The 18,588-nt window shown below is 45.6% G+C and overlaps 1 pseudogene; it reads left to right on the plus strand.

Moving 5' to 3' along the window:
- The first annotated feature begins 1,516 nt into the window (after positions 1-1,516).
- The window catches only part of LOC127636644 (sarcosine dehydrogenase, mitochondrial-like), a 77,552-nt pseudogene continuing 60,480 nt past the window's right edge, over positions 1,517-18,588 (plus strand).

The following is an 18,588-nucleotide window of genomic DNA, read 5'->3' on the forward strand; positions in this document are numbered from 1 at the left end:
GTGTTTGCTGATTGTTGTTCCTTTTGGTATGAGGACCCTGTACAGTGCACCGTACAGCCTATACTTAATTTTCTACAAGAACGTTTAGATGCAGGTCTCAACCCATCTATGCTCAAAGTGTATGTCACTGCCATAGCAACCGGACATATCCCAGTGGGTGGTCTATCAATAGGCAGACACCCTTTGGTTGTGAAATTCTTACGAGGAGAAAGGCGATTGAGACCATCTCGCCCCACCACCGTGCTGGTTTGGGACTTGTTAAAAGCACTCACAGGCCTGCCATTCAAGCCATTGGATTCAGTGAGCTTACTCAAACTCTCATTAAAGACTGCGCCGCTTCTCACTATGGCTTCAGTAAAATGTGTCGGGGACCTTCAAGCGCTGTCCTGCTTAGAGTTTGGACCAGGCTTATCAAAAGCCATTCTTAAACCATGAAAGGATACATAACGAAAGTTTTGACCACTCCCTTTATGGCTCAGGTTATTACCCTTCAGTCCCCCCCACCCCTCCATTCGCTTTGGACAAAGCAAAGAGGCTACACACACTTTGTCCTGAAGATCACTGTGTGCATATATAGGTCATACGAGGCAAATGCGGCTTTTGGATCAGCTCTTAGTCTGATTCACAGGTCACTTTAAAGGGTTGGATAGTGGATGCCAGTCTTGGGAACGACCTCTGGAGTTGTGGGCGTAGACAGAGACTCAGGAATTACCTCTGTGGTCGGGGGCAAGGACTGAGACTCGTGAACGACTTCTGTGGTCGTGGGCATGGACTGGGACTCAAGAACTACCTCTGTGGTTGAGTACAAGGGCAGAGAATCAGAGATGACCTCTGTAGTCATATACATGGGTGGAGATTTGGAAAGGACCTCTGTGGTTGTGTACATGGGCAAAGACTCGGAGACGACCTCCATGATCGTGTATATGGGCAGAGACTTGGAAATAACCTCTGTGGTCGTGTATATGGGTAGAGACTTGTAAAAAAAGTATTTCTCTTCCTCCTCCTCCGTGAGGCCAAAGTTGGCAGCGCAGGCTCTGGGACAGATGAGGCTGGCAAATTAGGCTCTGGGACGGACGAGGCTGGCAGCTCATTGACCGTGGCAGGAGTGAGCATTGGCTCGTTGGACGTGGCAGGTGTGGGCGTTGGCTCGTTGGACCTGGCAGGCATGGGCATTGGCCGTGGCAGGTGTGGCCGTTGGCTTGTTGTCCGTGGCAGGTGTGGGCTTTGGCTCGTTGGCCATCCCACGTGGAGTGTGGTCATGTACATGGGCAAAGACTTGGAAATGACCTCTGTGGTCATGTACATGGTTATAGACTTGGAAAAAAAGTATTTCTCCTCCTCCTCCATGAGGCCGAATTTGTCAGCGCAGGCTCTGGGATGGATGATGCTGGCAACGCAGGCTCTGGGACGGACGAGGCAGGCAGCTCGTTGACCGTGGCAGGCGTGGGCATTGGCTTGTTGGCCGTGGCAGGTGTGGGTGTTGGCTCATTGGCCTTGGCAGGTGTGGCCGTTGGCCATGGCTGGTGTGGCCCTTGGCTTGTCCGCCGTGGCAGGGATGGCCGTTGGCTCATTTGCCATGGCAGAAGTGGCCTCATTGACCGTGACGTGGGACGCTGGCTAGTCGAACATGGTGTGAGACTCCGGCTCGGTATCCGCCTCCCCCACAGTGAACACAGAACCAGTGATCTGCAGGGATAGGTCGATATACTGAGTGAGGCTGAGGGAGAAATAGGAAATTTAAATCCTTAAATAGAAAATTGGCTCATTCAGCCCAAAACGGAAATATTCTTTGAGGGCCACCTCATTAAAGTCCACATCACTTGCCAGAGAGCAGAAGTCAAAAATGACAAAGACGATGATGACCATGATGATGTGATGAACCCAAGTGCAGTTTATTTCCAAACGTGTTATCCCAAAGACCCTGACTATAAACATGAACAAAACAAAACATAAACATGAACGACTTGACTTGACTAGACTTGACTTGACATGACTTGACTATAGACTTCACAAAAACAAACATGACTTGACTTGACTTGACTTAAACTTGACGTGGCTGGACTAGACTTGAGCAAAACAACAAAGTTACATTCACAATACCTCACAAGAGACAAACTTGAGGCAAACATGAGAGCTTAAATACACAATCATGAGTAACAAGAAAACCAGTGAACAGACAGAACTATAAACAAGACTATTAAACTAAACCAATTACAAACTAGAACTGATAACAAAGTAATCAAACCAATGAACACAAGACACATGAACAGGGGAAACACATGACAAGATCACACGAGGGAACAGGAAATCACATGACATGACAACAGGAACTAGATTTTCAAAATAAAAGACATGAAAACAAGAACAACACAGAATAAACATGACAGGGCCACTGAACGTATCAGTGCAATTCTTTAAAACTGTTGATTATGATGGAATAATTCAATGTAAAAATTTGTCACAGGTAAAATAAATATGTAGACAGCCTTATCTAGACAGCTCTAATGAGCTCAAAGCTGAAAACCAAAAGTTTTGACAGACTAATGTGAGTTTTGGAGGTAAAAGTAAGAGTTCATTTTTAAGATTAGAAACATTGAGTTTGTTAATTATTTTATTGAAATCGTTTGGTTACGTATGTAACCTCCGTTCCCCGAGGGAGGGAACGACACGTTGTGTCGGAGAAGCGACACTAGGGGTCTCTCTTGAGCGCCGATATTCACCTCTGACCTATTGAAAAGGGCCAATGAGAGTTGGCAGTCAGTATTTGCATACCCGCCCCGCGATACGGGTATTTAAGCGGGGCAAATACGGAAGTTTAGTCAGGATTTTTCTGAGGAGCCGGAAATGGTCCGGCCACAACAGTGGCTCGGTTCAGCGACATGGCAGAGGAAAGACACAACGTGTCCAAACGTTCCCCTTCTGTCGCTCTCTCCACGTTGTGTCGGAGAAGCGACACTAGGGGACCCATTCCAATCTTGCCATGCACTGAACCGTGTATGTGAACCGCCGATACAGAGGCGGGCAGGGATTTCATCCAGTGCCGCGCATCGTCTGTACCTGGCTGCACGTACCCTTCCCCAATGCCCCATAAGAACATCGGAATCCTTCTAGTTACCCTGGGAGGGGAACAAGGCGATGTTTGCCAACATGGGAACGGGCCAGCCTGGCTGGGCCTCTTTTCTCTCTATGTTTCTCGCATAGAGCAATCACGGCCGGGGCCCTTACACGCATATAGGGAAGGGGGTCTTACCCAGACCCTGCGGAGACAACACCTGCCCTTTTTCTTGGGGAGGAAAAGTGGTAGACACGTCACACGGCCGTCTTAGGGCTCGTGTGGAAAGTATGGTGCGGTGGTAGATCCAGCCTCGAAAGGGGGGAGTTGCTACAGCATGGCGACCAGGGTAGCTGTAACTGCCTAAGGGAGACACGGGGGTCCGCTCGTAAGGGGACAGCACCGTGGAATTACACACAGGGGGAGTCCGCGCAGGAGGCCTTACCTGTGGAGCACCTATACCAGTACAGGGTAGCCATCAGGGTACCCGCAGTGGCCTGGATCGGCGAGTTCCTCCGCTGAACCGCGGACCCGGAGGGCTGGGGAGGAATCGACCAGGGTCCCGACTCGGAGTGGGGCGCCCTGGGAAGAAGGCGCACTACTTTACCTTGACGTCAGGAAAAGGGTGCTGGGCGCAAGCGATCCACCCGGCCGGTCGGTCTACGTGTTACCGAGTTCTACGGGCTCGGACCTGACAAAACACGAGACGCAACCGACTCAACGCGGAGGTTGTAAAACCTCACGAAGGTGTTGGGTGTTGCTCAACTTGCGGCTCTACAGATGTCTGCTAGGGAGGTGCCCTTGGCCAGTGCCCACGAGGACGCAACACCCCTTGTTGAGTGAGCTCGGACCCGCAAGGGTAGGGGCACGGCCTGGGTGTGATAAGCCAGTGTGATGGCGTCGACAACCCAGTGGGCGAGCCTCTGTTTGGAGACGGCATTCCCTTTCTGCCGTCCCCCAAAGCAGACAAAGAGCTGCTCAGAGCGTCTGGTGCTCTGTGTGCGGTCCAGGTAAATGTGCAGGGCGTGCACTGGACATAGCAATGAAAGGGCTGGGTCTGCCTCCTCCCGGGGCAGCGCTTGCAGGTTCACTACCTGATCTCGGAAGGGTGCGGTAGGAACCTTGGGCACATAGCCCAGTCGCGGTCTTAGGATCACAGACATATCCGCCGGACCGAACTCCAGGCAAGTGTCGCTGACAGAGAACGCTTGCAGGTCCCCGACCCTCTTGATAGAGGCGAGCGCGATCAGCAGGGCCGTCTTAAGAGAGAGGGCCCTGAGTCCAATTGATTCAAGCGGCTCGAAGGGAGGTCTCTGGAGTCCTGCCAAGACTACCGAGAGATCCCAGGAGGGAACTAGGCCTGGCCGGGAGGGATTCAACCTCCGGGCGCCTCTCAGGAACCTGAGGATCAAGTCGTGCTTACCCAAAGACTTGCCGTCTACAGGATCGTGGTGGGCGGCAATGGCGGCAACATACACCTTGAGGGTGGACGGGGACAGCCTCCTGTCCAGCCTCTCCTGTAGGAACAGGAGCACTGACTTGATCGCGCATCTCTGCGGGTCTTCGGTTCGGGAAGAACACCAATCTGCGAACAAGCGCCACTTTAGGGCATAAAGGTGGCTGGTAGAGGGGGCTCTGGCTTGGTTGATTGTATTCACAACGGTCGCCGGTAAGCCGGCTAGCTCTTCCGCATCCCGTCCAGGGACAAGACGTGGAGGTTCCAGAGGTCTGGGCGCAGGTGCCAGAGCGTGCCCCGTCCCTGAGAGAGGAGGTCCTTTTTCAGGGGAATTCGCCAGGGAGGAGCTGTCGCGAGAAGTCTGAGTTCTGAGAACCAAGTCCGAGTGGGCCAGTAGGGGGCCACTAACGTGACTTGCTCCTCGTCCTCCCTGACCTTGCACAGCACCGGTGCAAGAAGGCTCACTGGGGAAATGCGTACTTGCGCAGCCCCGAGGGCCAGCTGTGTGCCAGCGCGTCTGTCCCGAGGGAAGCCTCTGTTAGGGCGTACCAGAGCGGGCAGTGGGAGGTTTCCTGGGAGGCAAACAGGTCTACCTGGGCCTTGCCAAACCGTTCCCAAATCAGCTGGACCGACTGGGGGTGAAGCCTCCACTCCCCGCCGGGCAGGCGTTGTCATGATAGCGCGTCTGCTACGACGTTGAGCTTGCCGGGGATGTGAGTGGCATGCAGTGACTTGAGGCGGGCGAGTTGTGACATGTGGCGGGAGTGTACGCCGCCTTGGCGATTTATGTATGCCACCACCGTGGTGCTGTCCGATCTCATGAGGACATGTTTGTCCCGAACTAACGATCGGGAAAAAATCTGGTCGATTGTGACCAGAACGCGTCGGGACACCTGCTGCAGGGGCACTCCTGCCCGTAAAAAGCAGATGTCTGTCCAGGGTCGGAGTGTTTTGAGGCAGGCGGGGGGGATACTTACCCGATGCGTGCCGTGGTGCCATGCTTGTCTCAGGACTCGAGTCTGGAGCCAGTGCTGGAGTGGTCTCATATGCATCATCCCCAGCGGCGCGACTGGCACGGAGAACGCCATATGCCCCAGGAGCCTCTGGAAAAGTTTTAGAGGGACCACTGTGCCTGCCTTGAAGGAAGCGAGGCAGTCCAGCACCGACTGAGCACGCTCGCTCGTGAGACGTGCTGTCATTGAGACTGAGTCTAACTCCAACCCGAGAAAAGAGATGCTCTGAACCGGAGTGAGCTTGCTCATTTCCCAGTTGACCTGAAGCCCCAAACGGCTGAGGTGCCAGAGCACCTGGTCTCTGTGTGTGCATAGTAACTCTCGAGAGTGTGCTAGGATGAGCCAGTCATCAAGGTAGTTGAGAATGCGGATGCCGGCTACTCGTAGCGGGGCAAGGGCCGCCTCTGCGACCTTCGTGAAGACACGAGGGGACAGAGACAGGCCGAAGGGGAGGACTTTGTACTGAAACGCCTGGCCGTCGAATGCGAACCGTAAGAAGGGTCAGTGTCGTGGCAGAATTGAGACATGGAAGTACGCGTCCTTCAGGTCTACCGCTGCGAACCAATCTAGATGCTGAACGCCAGCCAGAATATTTCTCTGTGTGAGCATTTTGAACGGGAGTTTTAACAAGGCCCAATTGAAAACTCGCAGGTCCAGGATTGGTCGTAAGCCGCCGCCTTTCTTGGGTACAATGAAGTAAGGGCTTTAGAAACCCTTCCTCATTTCGGTTGGAGGGACGGGCTCCACCACGCCCTTGGCTAAGAGGGTCGCGATTTCCGTGCGCAGGGAACTGGCATGCTCACCGTGTACTGCGGAAAAGCGGACGCCCCTGAAGGGGGCAGGAGCCGGGCAAACTGAATTGCGTAACCGAGTCGAATGGTCCGGTGCAGCCAGCGCGATGCGTTGGGAAGCGAAAGCCGCGCTTCCTAGCTCTGCGCTAGGGGCACCAAAGGGACGAGTATTTTGGACGTACCCGGCGGGGCCTCGCAGCGGGGCGGAACAGGTAGTGCAGCGTCGGGCGGCTTCGTTGCGCCCTGAGGCTGAGGTGCTGAGAATAGAATCAAAGCACTTACCTTGCTCCCCCGGCGGGGGGCGGGTTCGTGACTGAGGAGGAGGTCTGATGCTGGCGTCCTCTGGACTCGTCTGAACCGGCCGCTCGGGGGACAGTCGTGGGCAGGCAGAAGGCGGGATCGCCGTGTCCGGTGTACCGGGACTGTCGTAATCTGAAAGCAGATTGCCGTGAGAACGGCATTTGCGGGCCAGGTGACCCAGAGGCAAAGGAAATAGCTCTTTTATTGAGAATGTGGGTACCACAGCCCCCGTCAGGGGGTGTGGCAAATGAAAAAACAAAGGATTCTCCTCCTGGCCCTCCACCGGGGGATGGAGCGGTCTTACCACCTCCGTAGTTAACGTCTTCAGCTCTGGGTCGGCTGTCTCAGGAACGCTTGGGAGCCTTCCGGGTCCTAGAGGGGGTTCGTGAGACAGGGGGCGTGCGCCGCCTGTGGGGTGCTCGACGCTGGGGCTGAGAGCTGGGCACGGGTTGAGGCGGAGCAGGAGCTGGTTTCTTCGCCGCAAGGGGACACCCTCGGTGAGCAGATGGGGCAGGGCCCGTAGCGGCAGGTGTGCGGCGGGGCATGATGTGAGAGATGGCCTCCGTCTGCTTCTTCACCGCGGAGAACTGTTGGGTGAAGTCCTCGACGGTGTCGCCGAAAAGGCCAATCTGAGAGACAGGTGCGTCCAGGAAGCGGTTCTTGTCGGCCTCACGCATCTCGACCAGATTGAGCCAAAGATGGTGTTCCTGGACCACTAGGGTGGCCATCGCCTGTCCGAGTGCCTGCGCTGTGGCCTTCGTCGCTCTCAGGGCGAGGTTGGCCGCTGAGCGCAGTTCCTGCAGCACATCAGGATCAGGTCCACCCCCGTGCATGTTTCTGAGTGCTTTGGCCTGGTGGACTTGCAGGAGGGCCATCGCATGCAGGGCGGAGGCAGCGCGTCCAGCCGCACTGTAGGCCTTCGCGTTGAGCAAGGATGTTGTCCTACAGGGCTTGGATGGGAGTACGGGGCGGCCACGCCAGGAGGTAGGGCTACCGGGGCATAGATGGTACGCAACTGCCCTATCGACCTGGGGAATCGGCCCATATCCGTGGCGCTCTCCGCCGTCGAGGGTGGTGAGAGTGGAGCAGGTGGCACCTAGATGGGCGGAGAGCGGGGCTCTCCACGTAGACGTCAGCTCGTCATGCACCTCCGGGAAAAACGGGACCGGGGGGATGCGAGGCCGCGAATGGCGCGCTGCCCCCAGGAACCAGTCATCCAACCGTGAAGACTGTGGGGAGGATGGAGGGTTCCAATCCAACCCCACGCTCACGGCGGCCCGGGAAAGCATGTCAGACATCTGAGCGTCGGCCTCAGCCTGGGCCTGCTGGCCCGAAGGCGGCAGTCCAGGGGAGTCCTCGGCATCAAATATCACACTCTCCGATGCAGCGGCGAGCTCATCTGCTTCGGGCTCGGGAGGATAGACAGCCAGGCCATGAGGCGAGCATGGACGGGGACCAGCGAGCGTGTCGGGGAACGGGAGGTTCGCGGGGGGGCTACCCGGCGAAACTGCACCCGCTGCCGCCCCCAAATCGCCCCCAGCGCCAACCGCATCGTCCTCAATCCCGTGGGAAGAAGGAGCAATGCGGGGTGCAGCTGGGGTGGCTTGCTTTCTGTTGAAAGCAAGCCGTGATCGCAACGTGGTCATGGTCATGTTCTCGCAGTGAGAGATGCTCACTGCGAGCATCTCTCACCTTTTATATTCCTTTTAGTTCACCCTAAAAGGAATATTCACACCCACATGCCATCCCAGATTTGTATGACTTTTTTTCTTCAGCAGAACACTAAGATATTTAGCAGAATATTTAAGCTCTGTAGGTCCATACAATGCAAGCGAATGGTGACCAGAACTTTGAAGCTCCAAAATAGCATTTAAAGGCAGTATAAAAGTAATCCATATGACTCCAGTAATCGATATCTTCAGAAGCGATATGATAAGTGTGGATGAGAGACAGATCAATATTTAAGTCCTTTTTACTATAAATTCTCATTCCTGGCAAGTAGGTGGCAATATGCACAAAGAATGTGAATCTCCAAAATCAAAAGAAGAAGCATTTTCTTGGACTTTTTACTGACACCTATGGGCATGGATGCAGCATCACGCAAAAGCAAACATTTTTAGTTACTAATACCATTGAAGAAATAACCTATTTACAGTGAGCCGATTTAGGAATAGTTCACCAAAAAACAAAGATTCCATCATTATTTACTCACCCTCATGTTGTTCTAAACTCATATAATGTTCTTTTATTGAACGCAAAAGAAAATATTAAAAAAAATATCATGATTGCTGATTTCTGATTTCCATACTATAGCTGCAGATAGTGACTTATATAACGTAAAGCTTAAAAAAGCATCCCAAAGTAATCCATTTGACTAGTGCATCATCTTCAGAGTCTTCTCTTGAATAAAGAACAGAGAAAAATTAATGTCATTTTTACTCTCAAATTGAATCAAAAGCTTTTTTTAAGCTTTAAATCATCAACTGCTATTGTATGGAAATTAGTGATTGCGCCATTCTATAAAATGGGCACTATGTTTATATATATATACATATATATATATATATATATATATATATATATATATATATATATATATATATATATGTACGTTTAGAATCAAGATAGGACAAGCCTTAGTTGAGGCTTATATCGCTGAGTGAATTATTGTAGGTCAGTGGTATTGTTTAAGTTGTGATTGAATTTATGAAGCATATTAGTAATATAAATAATCCTTTCAATTACAGGTGATCGAGAACTGTCCAATGACTGGTATCCAGGTGAAGGCTGATGATTTGGGAGTGAAGAGAGTGAAAGCAGTTAAAACTCCTCACGGGACTATCCAAACACCAGGTGTGATCAACTGTGCAGGTCAGAATAATGCAAACTTGCCATGTCTTCACCAGCAGAGGGCGGTCAATGACAGTGAAATGCTGTTTTATGCTTAACCCCAAACCCCCAAAATTTGATTATTGACGGAGATCAAATATCTCATCACATGCAATTATATAATTCACTGATAATTAATAGAACTTTTTAAATAATTTTTTGCCTCACTGACCTTTAAACTTTACAACATAATGTTGCTAATCAGTCATTGCAAAGACATAATTTGTTGTTTAGCCTATCAATAATTAGTTTTGATGTCACATGATGCAATGTGATTTTTAAAGTATACAACTTTTTATCAGGTGTCTGGGCTACTAAACTGGGTAAAATGGCAGATGTGAATGTTCTGTTGATAGACATGCACCATGCTTATGTCATCACAGAGAGAATCCAGGGAATTCAGGTAACCTTCTTGTATTTAGAGCTCAGCTATTGACATTTTCATGCTGTTCAGTATTGTGTAAGACAAATTAACAATCATTACAAGCTCTGTCTTTAAAGGAAAAGTCACCCAAAAATGTTGTCGTTCCAAACCCTAATTACTTTCTTATGCATAACACAAACTGAGATGTTAATGCATAATGTGGTCCGTCTGTTCTGTACAGTGGCAGTGGAAAGTGTCTCTCTTTAAAGCTTAAAAAAGAGCCCAAAAGTAATATAAAAGTAGTCCATGCTAGTTTTACACCACATTCCAAGTCTTCTGAAGACATATGATAGGTTTTAGTTAAGAAAAAACCTGGGCTCTATTTTAAGATCCCTATGCCTAGGCACAGTGCTATGCAATACATCATATGCGCATAGTCAGTTGGCATGGCCAAAAAGTTTTATAATAAAGTCTGCTTTATTTGTCGCCTGAGCTGCGGACATTTGTGTGTGCTGTAAGTTCTCTATCGGCATCTCTGTGACTGTTTGCTCTCTTCCTGCTCACCATTGTCTCACCTGCTTGAAATATGCTTCTCTCCCTTTTTTCATTGTTTTGTAATGTGTGTTTTTTATATGTTTCTTTTTTTCTGTACTGCGCTTTGCAAAGGCACTATACAATATACACTTATTTACCTACTGACAAATAATTTTATTAAAAAAGTATGTCTAATATTAAAAGTGATCGATAGCTCTTGCTGGCTGAATCCCCAAACTGCAAATGCAGGAACTGGGTTCAGACTTTCACCGAGAATAGACTTGGTTCTCAGACTCAATTGCCTATTTCTCAGTAAAAGAGCAAATTTCGCTTTGTGCCTCTTCATTAAGGTACAATACACCCTCAATTTGGGTGCATACACCCACAGATAATGCTAACACTTCCGCCCACGGCCAATTGCTCTTTGTGCTGGCACAGAATTTGTGCTTAGAATTAGTTCTCTCACGAAAATTGGACAAGACGTTGCGCATAGTTGTAGCACTTATCCCTTCACCGAGCATGGTCATGAAATTAGAGCCTGTAATGTAAGTCATATCTCAGCTCTGTAGTTCCATACAGTGCAAGTGAATGGTGACCAGAACTTTGAAGCTCAAAAAAATCACATAAGTCAGCATAAAAGTAATCCAGACGACTCCAGTGGTTAAATCTATATCTTCAGGATTGATATGATAGGTGTGGGTGAGAAACAGATTAATATTTAAGTAAAGTTTTACCGTAAATTCTCCTCCCTGCCCAGTGGGTGCCGATATGCACAAAGGATGCGAATCACCAAAAACAAAAGTAGAGTGTGAAAGTGAAAGTGGAGATTTATAGTAAAAAAGGACTTCAATAATGATCTGTTTCTCACCCACAACTATCATATCACTTCTGAAGACATGGATTAAATCACTGGAGTTTTGTCTTAAGCCAGTTACTACTGTGTTGTGTCTGTGCCTTTTTCACCTTTTGTCTCTATGCTCTTTGGTCTGTGTTTTGAAACCTATAGGTGTATCTTACTGCAGTCTTCACACTGCAATGGCAAAACAACAGCAGTTGTGAAATAACCAATAAGCTGTATTATGCAACTCTCTCTCGATGTGTTGTGTGTGTGTGTGTGTGTGTGTGTGTGTGTGTGTGTGTGTGTGTGTGTGTGTGTGTGTGTGTGTGAGCTTTTAGTTTGATGCATGGTTGATGGAAGGCGTCTAACTATTATGTGCCATCTTTTAAACTGAAATGATGGAATATTTGTCAACCACACATGTGGTTGTGAAACTGATTGACTGATTTGCTCCTACGAGACACAAACAAGTGTTAAAAACACAGTAGATATATCACTATAAACTGTGATTATATTAGCATGTAGTGAAATACATTTACATTAAATACATTTTATCCACACTTTTGTAAATTTACATTATGAGCAATTCTTTTGCAGACTTTTGCAGTAATGTTATGAAAAATCAACCATGTATAAAGATTTGTATTTGTTTCACTAGTATATGCCCAACATCAGGGACCATGTAATTAGCTAAATAATATCAGCCGGTCGTTATTAGGAAATAGAGCTCAATGTTGAGTGTATTTTGCAATAATGACCATCTGTTTTTACATTATATGTTACATTTCCTTTTTTTGTTTCCATAGTTGTTTATGAGGTAAGTGTTCTGTTTGTGTGAGTTCCCTTAACCAGATTTCAGTAAATCTCTGCATGAGCTTTTTCACAAGCATTTGTGTGAGTCAGAGGAATTTCATGTACTGCCGTGTGTGTGTGTGTGTGTGTGTGTGTGTGTGTGTGTGTGTGTGTGTGTGTGTGTGTGTGTGTGCGTGCATAATTGAGGTATCATTTGTCACTTACACACTGCAAAGTTTTGGGAGTGACAAATGCATTTAATTATCGTTCTGTGTGTGTGCAGAACTCAGGATTTATTCCCGAAATTGCGATGACTGACAAGTGATAACCGTAGCTATGTTACAGTGTCTCGCACCTATCAACAAGTTTACTACCAGTTTAACCCATTTGGTTTTCACTATTTTTGACCAAATGAGTATTACCCATCAGCGACATATAATCATCCATTATTATCATATCTCACATGTGTTATTGCCATCCTTAACAACTAGTTGAACAGTTTGCACTACCTGGAATTTATGAAAATGCAGAGTTAATTCAGTTGTATAATGTGTTTGTCACTTCTGTAAATTAATGTGTGTACAGAACAGGATTAGGCACTGAAAAGGTAAAGTGACAACATTATTTAGCTGCAGTTTGTACATATTCTTAAAATCGTAGCTATTGCTTCAGCTCTTGATATGTAATTTTATTTCTCCATACTTGACATAGAATATGTTTCATTAGCCACTTTATTAACTGTTGTGGGCCATGTGAATGTGTGTGTGTTTCTTTGTGTCTTGTGCCTCTAAAGAATGATCTGCTGTACTTCATTGAGTTTTGTATTATTACATTCAAAGCCCTCTCTGACCCTGTTTTTCATACCGTATCTTTAAGTATTCTATATGTAAATGACCTCTGTTATGATTGACTTATCTCTACAAACTGGTGTAGTTCTCTCTGTACTTCTGTGAGTCTGTGATTTTATTTTTATTTTTATAATCTGCCAGACAGAAATCTCTAGTCAAATTGTTTGGAAAAGTGTAACAGCACACCTCTCTTCAACAAGGTGCATGATTTCAATATCAATTGAGGTGTCATATATGTCTGTAGCATAAACAGTGCCGTACGATTTACACACTGAAGTTGAATATTTAGGGTAAGGGGTTTGTTCAAATCTATAACCCTAAGTTTGAGCAACAGTAATAATTTGCGTACCTTAATAAACTCCACTAATAAAAACCTCTTTCCCATGATACATCCCTTTGAATCCTGCTCATAGTAGTTCTAAAAATTGACCATATTAGGACTGTCAATCGATTTTTTTTTTTTATCAAATTAATTCCTTGAAATGCTGATTACTTAATAGCAATTAATCCCATATCAATATTCACTAAGAAAGACAATTCATAAATTCATATATAATATAATTCTTATATAATTATATAATATTTATTATAATATAATTGTAATAATATTTCCAATAAATAACGTTAATGTGAATTGATTAGACAACAAAAAAAGTGGCTTTAAATTCAATATATTGACCACGTTTATATGCACTAAAGAAAACAGTTTATTCCAGGGTTTTTGCGGCGGCGTTCTGAAACATCATGTAAACAAGAACACCATTTTCCTTAAACCTTTTAAGAGATTAAGAGAAAGTGGTTCAAAAAACCTGTTTTTCTCCCAAAGAATGCGGTTTATTTGGTCATGTAAACTCATAAGCGACATTCATACCGAATTTAGAGGTGTGCGCCTGTGCTTGGAACAGATCGGATAATAGGATGGAGCTCAACAACAACTCAACACAGTTGAAAGAATTCAACATTTCTTGGAGTACAGTGGGTAAATACACTATAAACTATATCCATTTATATACACCAATTTAAAATATCGACTACTGTCCCTCACATCCGTGTATATGCACTGAAGTACACTGGGGGAATCCCAGTGTTTTCAATAAGAGGAAAACCCCACTATTGCAGGGTAATCACACTTGAACAAGTCACATGGAAACAAACACTACAACAACCCTTGAATATCTGGAAATAAAGCAAAGCAACAGAGAATAAAATAGCGAATTCCTCAGATCCCATGATTTTGTTTACACAAGTGTTGTGGGGAAATGACGTGTCTGTGGAGAAAGCTGCTTACTGACCAAGCAACATGAAGGAGTTAGATCAAGCTTGAATCAAGTAAAAAAAATCTAATTTGGCAGGAAAATTCTTTATTACAGAATTGGGGCAAAATGTATTGTGTTTTTAATTTTACATTTTTTTTTTATATATAATTAATCAGACTGAATTAAAAGGTTAAATTGACAGCCTTACTGTATATGTATGCATCTGTGAGGGTGAATAATTTCTGTCTGCAGTTTGGGTATGTGTGTTGCATTTTTATGTGTAATGCGACTGCATTTTAGTTTTTTCAAGTTAAGGCCGACGTAAGTTTTTAAACTTGTCACTCTCCCATATGTCCACATTTCAGTTTTTAACTTCCTTAACAATTATCTTCAGCCCGCAGTGCTACAAAGGGACAGTCTTGCATGGAACCAGCGAATCAATAAGCTAGAAAAGTGTGAACATTTTGAGAAATGTGATTTTAGAAATAGCTCTGGTCTGAAACTCTTAATTAGACAGTGTGAAGGCTGGCCTCTTCTCAAAACGAGCAGCCTCTACAGTTTTTATTTTTAAACTGCAGACTGCTCAACACCGGCCACATATCAGTATTTCATCAGCTGTCAGATTGCTCACACCGTCTGCTCCATACCATCCCACGCCTTCGGAGTTCACTGACAGTCCCCTGTGGTGGCAAGTGAAGAAAGTGACAAGCAGAGAGCTCTTTTTTTTCAATAAAATTACAAATTGAAGAGAAGTGGCCATGGAATTTAAAGAAAGTACAGTTTGCAGATAAATACAAATTGGGCTTTGCAAGATGGTTGGAATATACAGAGTAACATAGTAATACTGTCAATCTGAACTTTAAAGGAATAGTTCAACTTACAAATAAAAATTACGTCATTGTTTACTCACTCTCTTGACTTTCCAAACCGTATGACTTTCGAGGAACACAAAGGAAAAATATTTTTTATATAAAGCTACAAAAAGACATTAAAAGTACCATAAAAATGTGCTTGAATTTCAAGTTGTCCATTGAAAATCTTGCCCTCTGTCATAGCTCTCAAATCGCATTCACGCATATATTCAGGCATGCTATGTTTGCTTATGACAGAGATGCCCAAACTAGGATGGCCTTTGATTTGGCCTGCCTTGACGTATAGGACAAGAGGACGAAAAATGCTATTAACTCAGTTTTTAATTTTAGTATTTGTTATTAATTTACAAACTAGATAACGTATACACCAAAATAATACTCAACCAAAGACAATAGCAAATGTGAGGGCTAAAATACATGGATATGAGCAAACACATGACATGACAACCAATAACAAGACTAAACTAATAACAAGATAACAAGATCCTAACACATGAACCGATGAAAACAAGACGCATGAACAGGGGACACACATGACAAGATCACATGAGGGAACAGGAAATCACATGACTATAAAACAGGAACTAACTTAAAAAATAAAAGACTTGAACAAAAACAAATTTAAACTTGACAATCATAAAGTAGGGGAACCAGGGCAACTTTAATATTTTGATATAATAGAGTTTGCAGAGCCTGAAATTCGGCGTGGGTATTGCACACGATTTTAATATTCACTGAACAATGCAGCTGTGCATTAGTACACCAACAGATACAGATGAACAAATTAAATCCATAAACTTGTTTTTGTATCAAATTATAATTCCAGAAGCTGCGTGAGTAAATCCGCTTTGTTTCTCACTCTCTCTCTTATGGAGCTGTCGGCAGCGCATTGAGCAGTTGTTGAGTTTAGTGTGAGTGCGTGCAGTGAGGGAGTGATTTGTCGCATAGATACTGAACTTTAGATGTTACAGATGTATAAACCTTTCTAAACCTGTTAATTCGACATGCAACTGGCGTTACGCCACGTCTCTGTAAGCGAGCGACACTATAAAACTATCATTCCTGTTTATAATCAACAAAGCTGCACATTTGCAAGAAAGGCAGGGATAGCAAAATCTTTTTGCTTAATGTACCAGCTGCATGGTGAAAAGAGACACGTAAACACCTGTTACATCTCTCATCTCCATAGAAGCACACAGACAGGCACTCCGCTTCTCACTCTCCATATCAGTTCGATGTCATGCTCCAGCGCTAAAATGATCAATGATAATTAATGATACAATATCATTAGATATTGGAGAAAATGAATGATACAATAATTGTTTTACAGAACATTAACCACATTTGGTGTATGAATCATTTTCCTATTTTCCATATCCTCATCATTTTCAGAAATGAATTAATAGGTTCTCTTTTGGCCCACGGCCCTCAATCAAGTTTGAATTTTGGGCCTTTGTACGAAAAAGTTTGGGCACCTCTGGCTTATGACATGCATTGAGAGCTATAGAGCACAACAGTCAATTTCCTGAAGTAAAAATCCCATTAACTTTTTCCATAGCCGAATTGATTTTTCAACAATGACTTATAAACCTTTAAAGACAGACCTACAGTGAGCTTTGAGGTTGTTTATCCATTGTATATGCTTCTGTTGAAGCCATCAGTCAGCGTTATTTCAACTTCATTGTTAAAAAATCATGTTTTATATTGGAATTTCTGATAAACAACTAAACTACCCATGTTACAGCAGTGAAAGATCCACCAATCAGAGAAATGCTGCCAAGCAAGCCCACGCAAAATGTCTGGAAAAGACCATCCACCTTCATGACACACTCTGAATGAGGCATTAGAGTAAGTCTTCACTCAAACTCCTTATTTATTTGCATATACTGGAATATTTTGGAGAAAACATTAAATATATTGTTTCTCTACTTAGAATTAACAACCAAGAATCAATAGTTTTATATATTTCCATAGTTTTTTATCTGATTACTTCATTAGCAATGTATCATGGGATTGTAGTTCGTGCCCTTGTGAAAGATGGCAAGTACACAGTGTTGTGTCTTTGTGTTTTAATCAGATTCTCACATACCTTTTTGATCTACAGCTCACCCATTCAGACACAGAGAAAAAGTAGTGCGACCACACACTTGGTATAATAATATACGCAGAATGAAGAGGGGTTGTCAATCTAGAGAAATATATTATTTAATTTTTATTCATTGTCATTTTCACATTAATGTGGAAAAACTGACGTTTCAAATGTGGCAGTGACAGTATAAGTAACACTTACTGTATGATCAGTGGAAAACCATTCAAAACACTCTGGAACCTGCGGATTTTGACCTCTGAGGCTGCACAATTGATGGAATTAAGAATGAAATAGCAAAATGAATAAAGAGCACTTCTCCTACAGCGTTTGAGTCAGAGATGCAAGAGCACGGGCTATAGGTGGCACATCAGCACAGCAACATATCATACATATCACATTACAGTTTAAATCATCTTGCCTCGCCTTGACAGACAGTGACAGATGCATTTAATAGGTCTTTATTTCCTTCTCTTACCCTTCATGCAAAACGTCTAGGTTACGTATGTAACCTCCGTTCCCCGATGGAGGGAACGAGACGTTGTGTCAGAGAAGCGACACTAGGGGTCTCTCTTGAGCACCGATATTCACTTCTGATCTATGATAAAAGGCCAATGAGAAGTTGGCAGCCGGTATTTGCATATCCCGCCCCCGGACATACGGGTATTTAAGCGGGGCAAATACGGGAGTTCATTCAGGATTTTTCTGAGGAGCCGGAAATGGTCCGGCCACAATAGTGGCTCGGCTCAGCGACGTGGCAGGGAAGACACAATGTCTCGTTCCCTCCATCGGGGAACGGAGGTTACATACGTAACCTAGACGTTCCCCTTCTGTCGCTCTCTCCACGTTGTGTCAGAGAAGCGACACTAGGGGTCCACTTATAAATGTGCCATGCGCTAAACCATGTACGTGAACTGCTGATACAGGAGCGAGCAGGTATTCTTACGTGCAAAGGCGACCAGCTGTATCAGACTGCACGTACCCTTCCCCAATGCCCCATTAAAGCCATCAGAGTCCTTCTCGTTACCCTGGAAGAGGGAACAAGGTGATGGGTGCCAACTTGGGAACAGGCCAGCCTGGCTGAGCCTCTTTTCTCTCTATGTTTCTCGCATAGAGCAACTACGGCCGGGGCCCTTACACGCATTGAGGGAAGGGGGTCTTAGCCCTTCTTTCAGGGGGAGAAGACCCTGTGGAGGCCACACCTACCCTGCAGGGGAGGCAAAGAGTGGCAAATACATCACATGGCCTGTTAGGACCTATGTGGAAAAGTTGGTGCGGTGGTAGACCCAACCTCGTGGGGGGGGTAGCGTACAGCACGGCGACCGAGGCAGCTGTAACTGCCTAAGTGAGACACGGGGGTCCGCTCGTGAGGGGACAGTACCGCGGAATTACACACAGGGGGAGTCCGAACAGGAGGCCTTACCTGTGGAGCACCTATTCCAGTACAGGGTAGATTGGGTACCCGTAGTGGCTTGGGTCGGCAAGTTCCTCTGCTGA

The sequence above is a fragment of the Xyrauchen texanus genome, chromosome 44 (assembly GCF_025860055.1).
Source record: "Xyrauchen texanus isolate HMW12.3.18 chromosome 44, RBS_HiC_50CHRs, whole genome shotgun sequence".
NCBI classification, from domain to species: Eukaryota; Metazoa; Chordata; class Actinopteri; order Cypriniformes; family Catostomidae; genus Xyrauchen; species Xyrauchen texanus.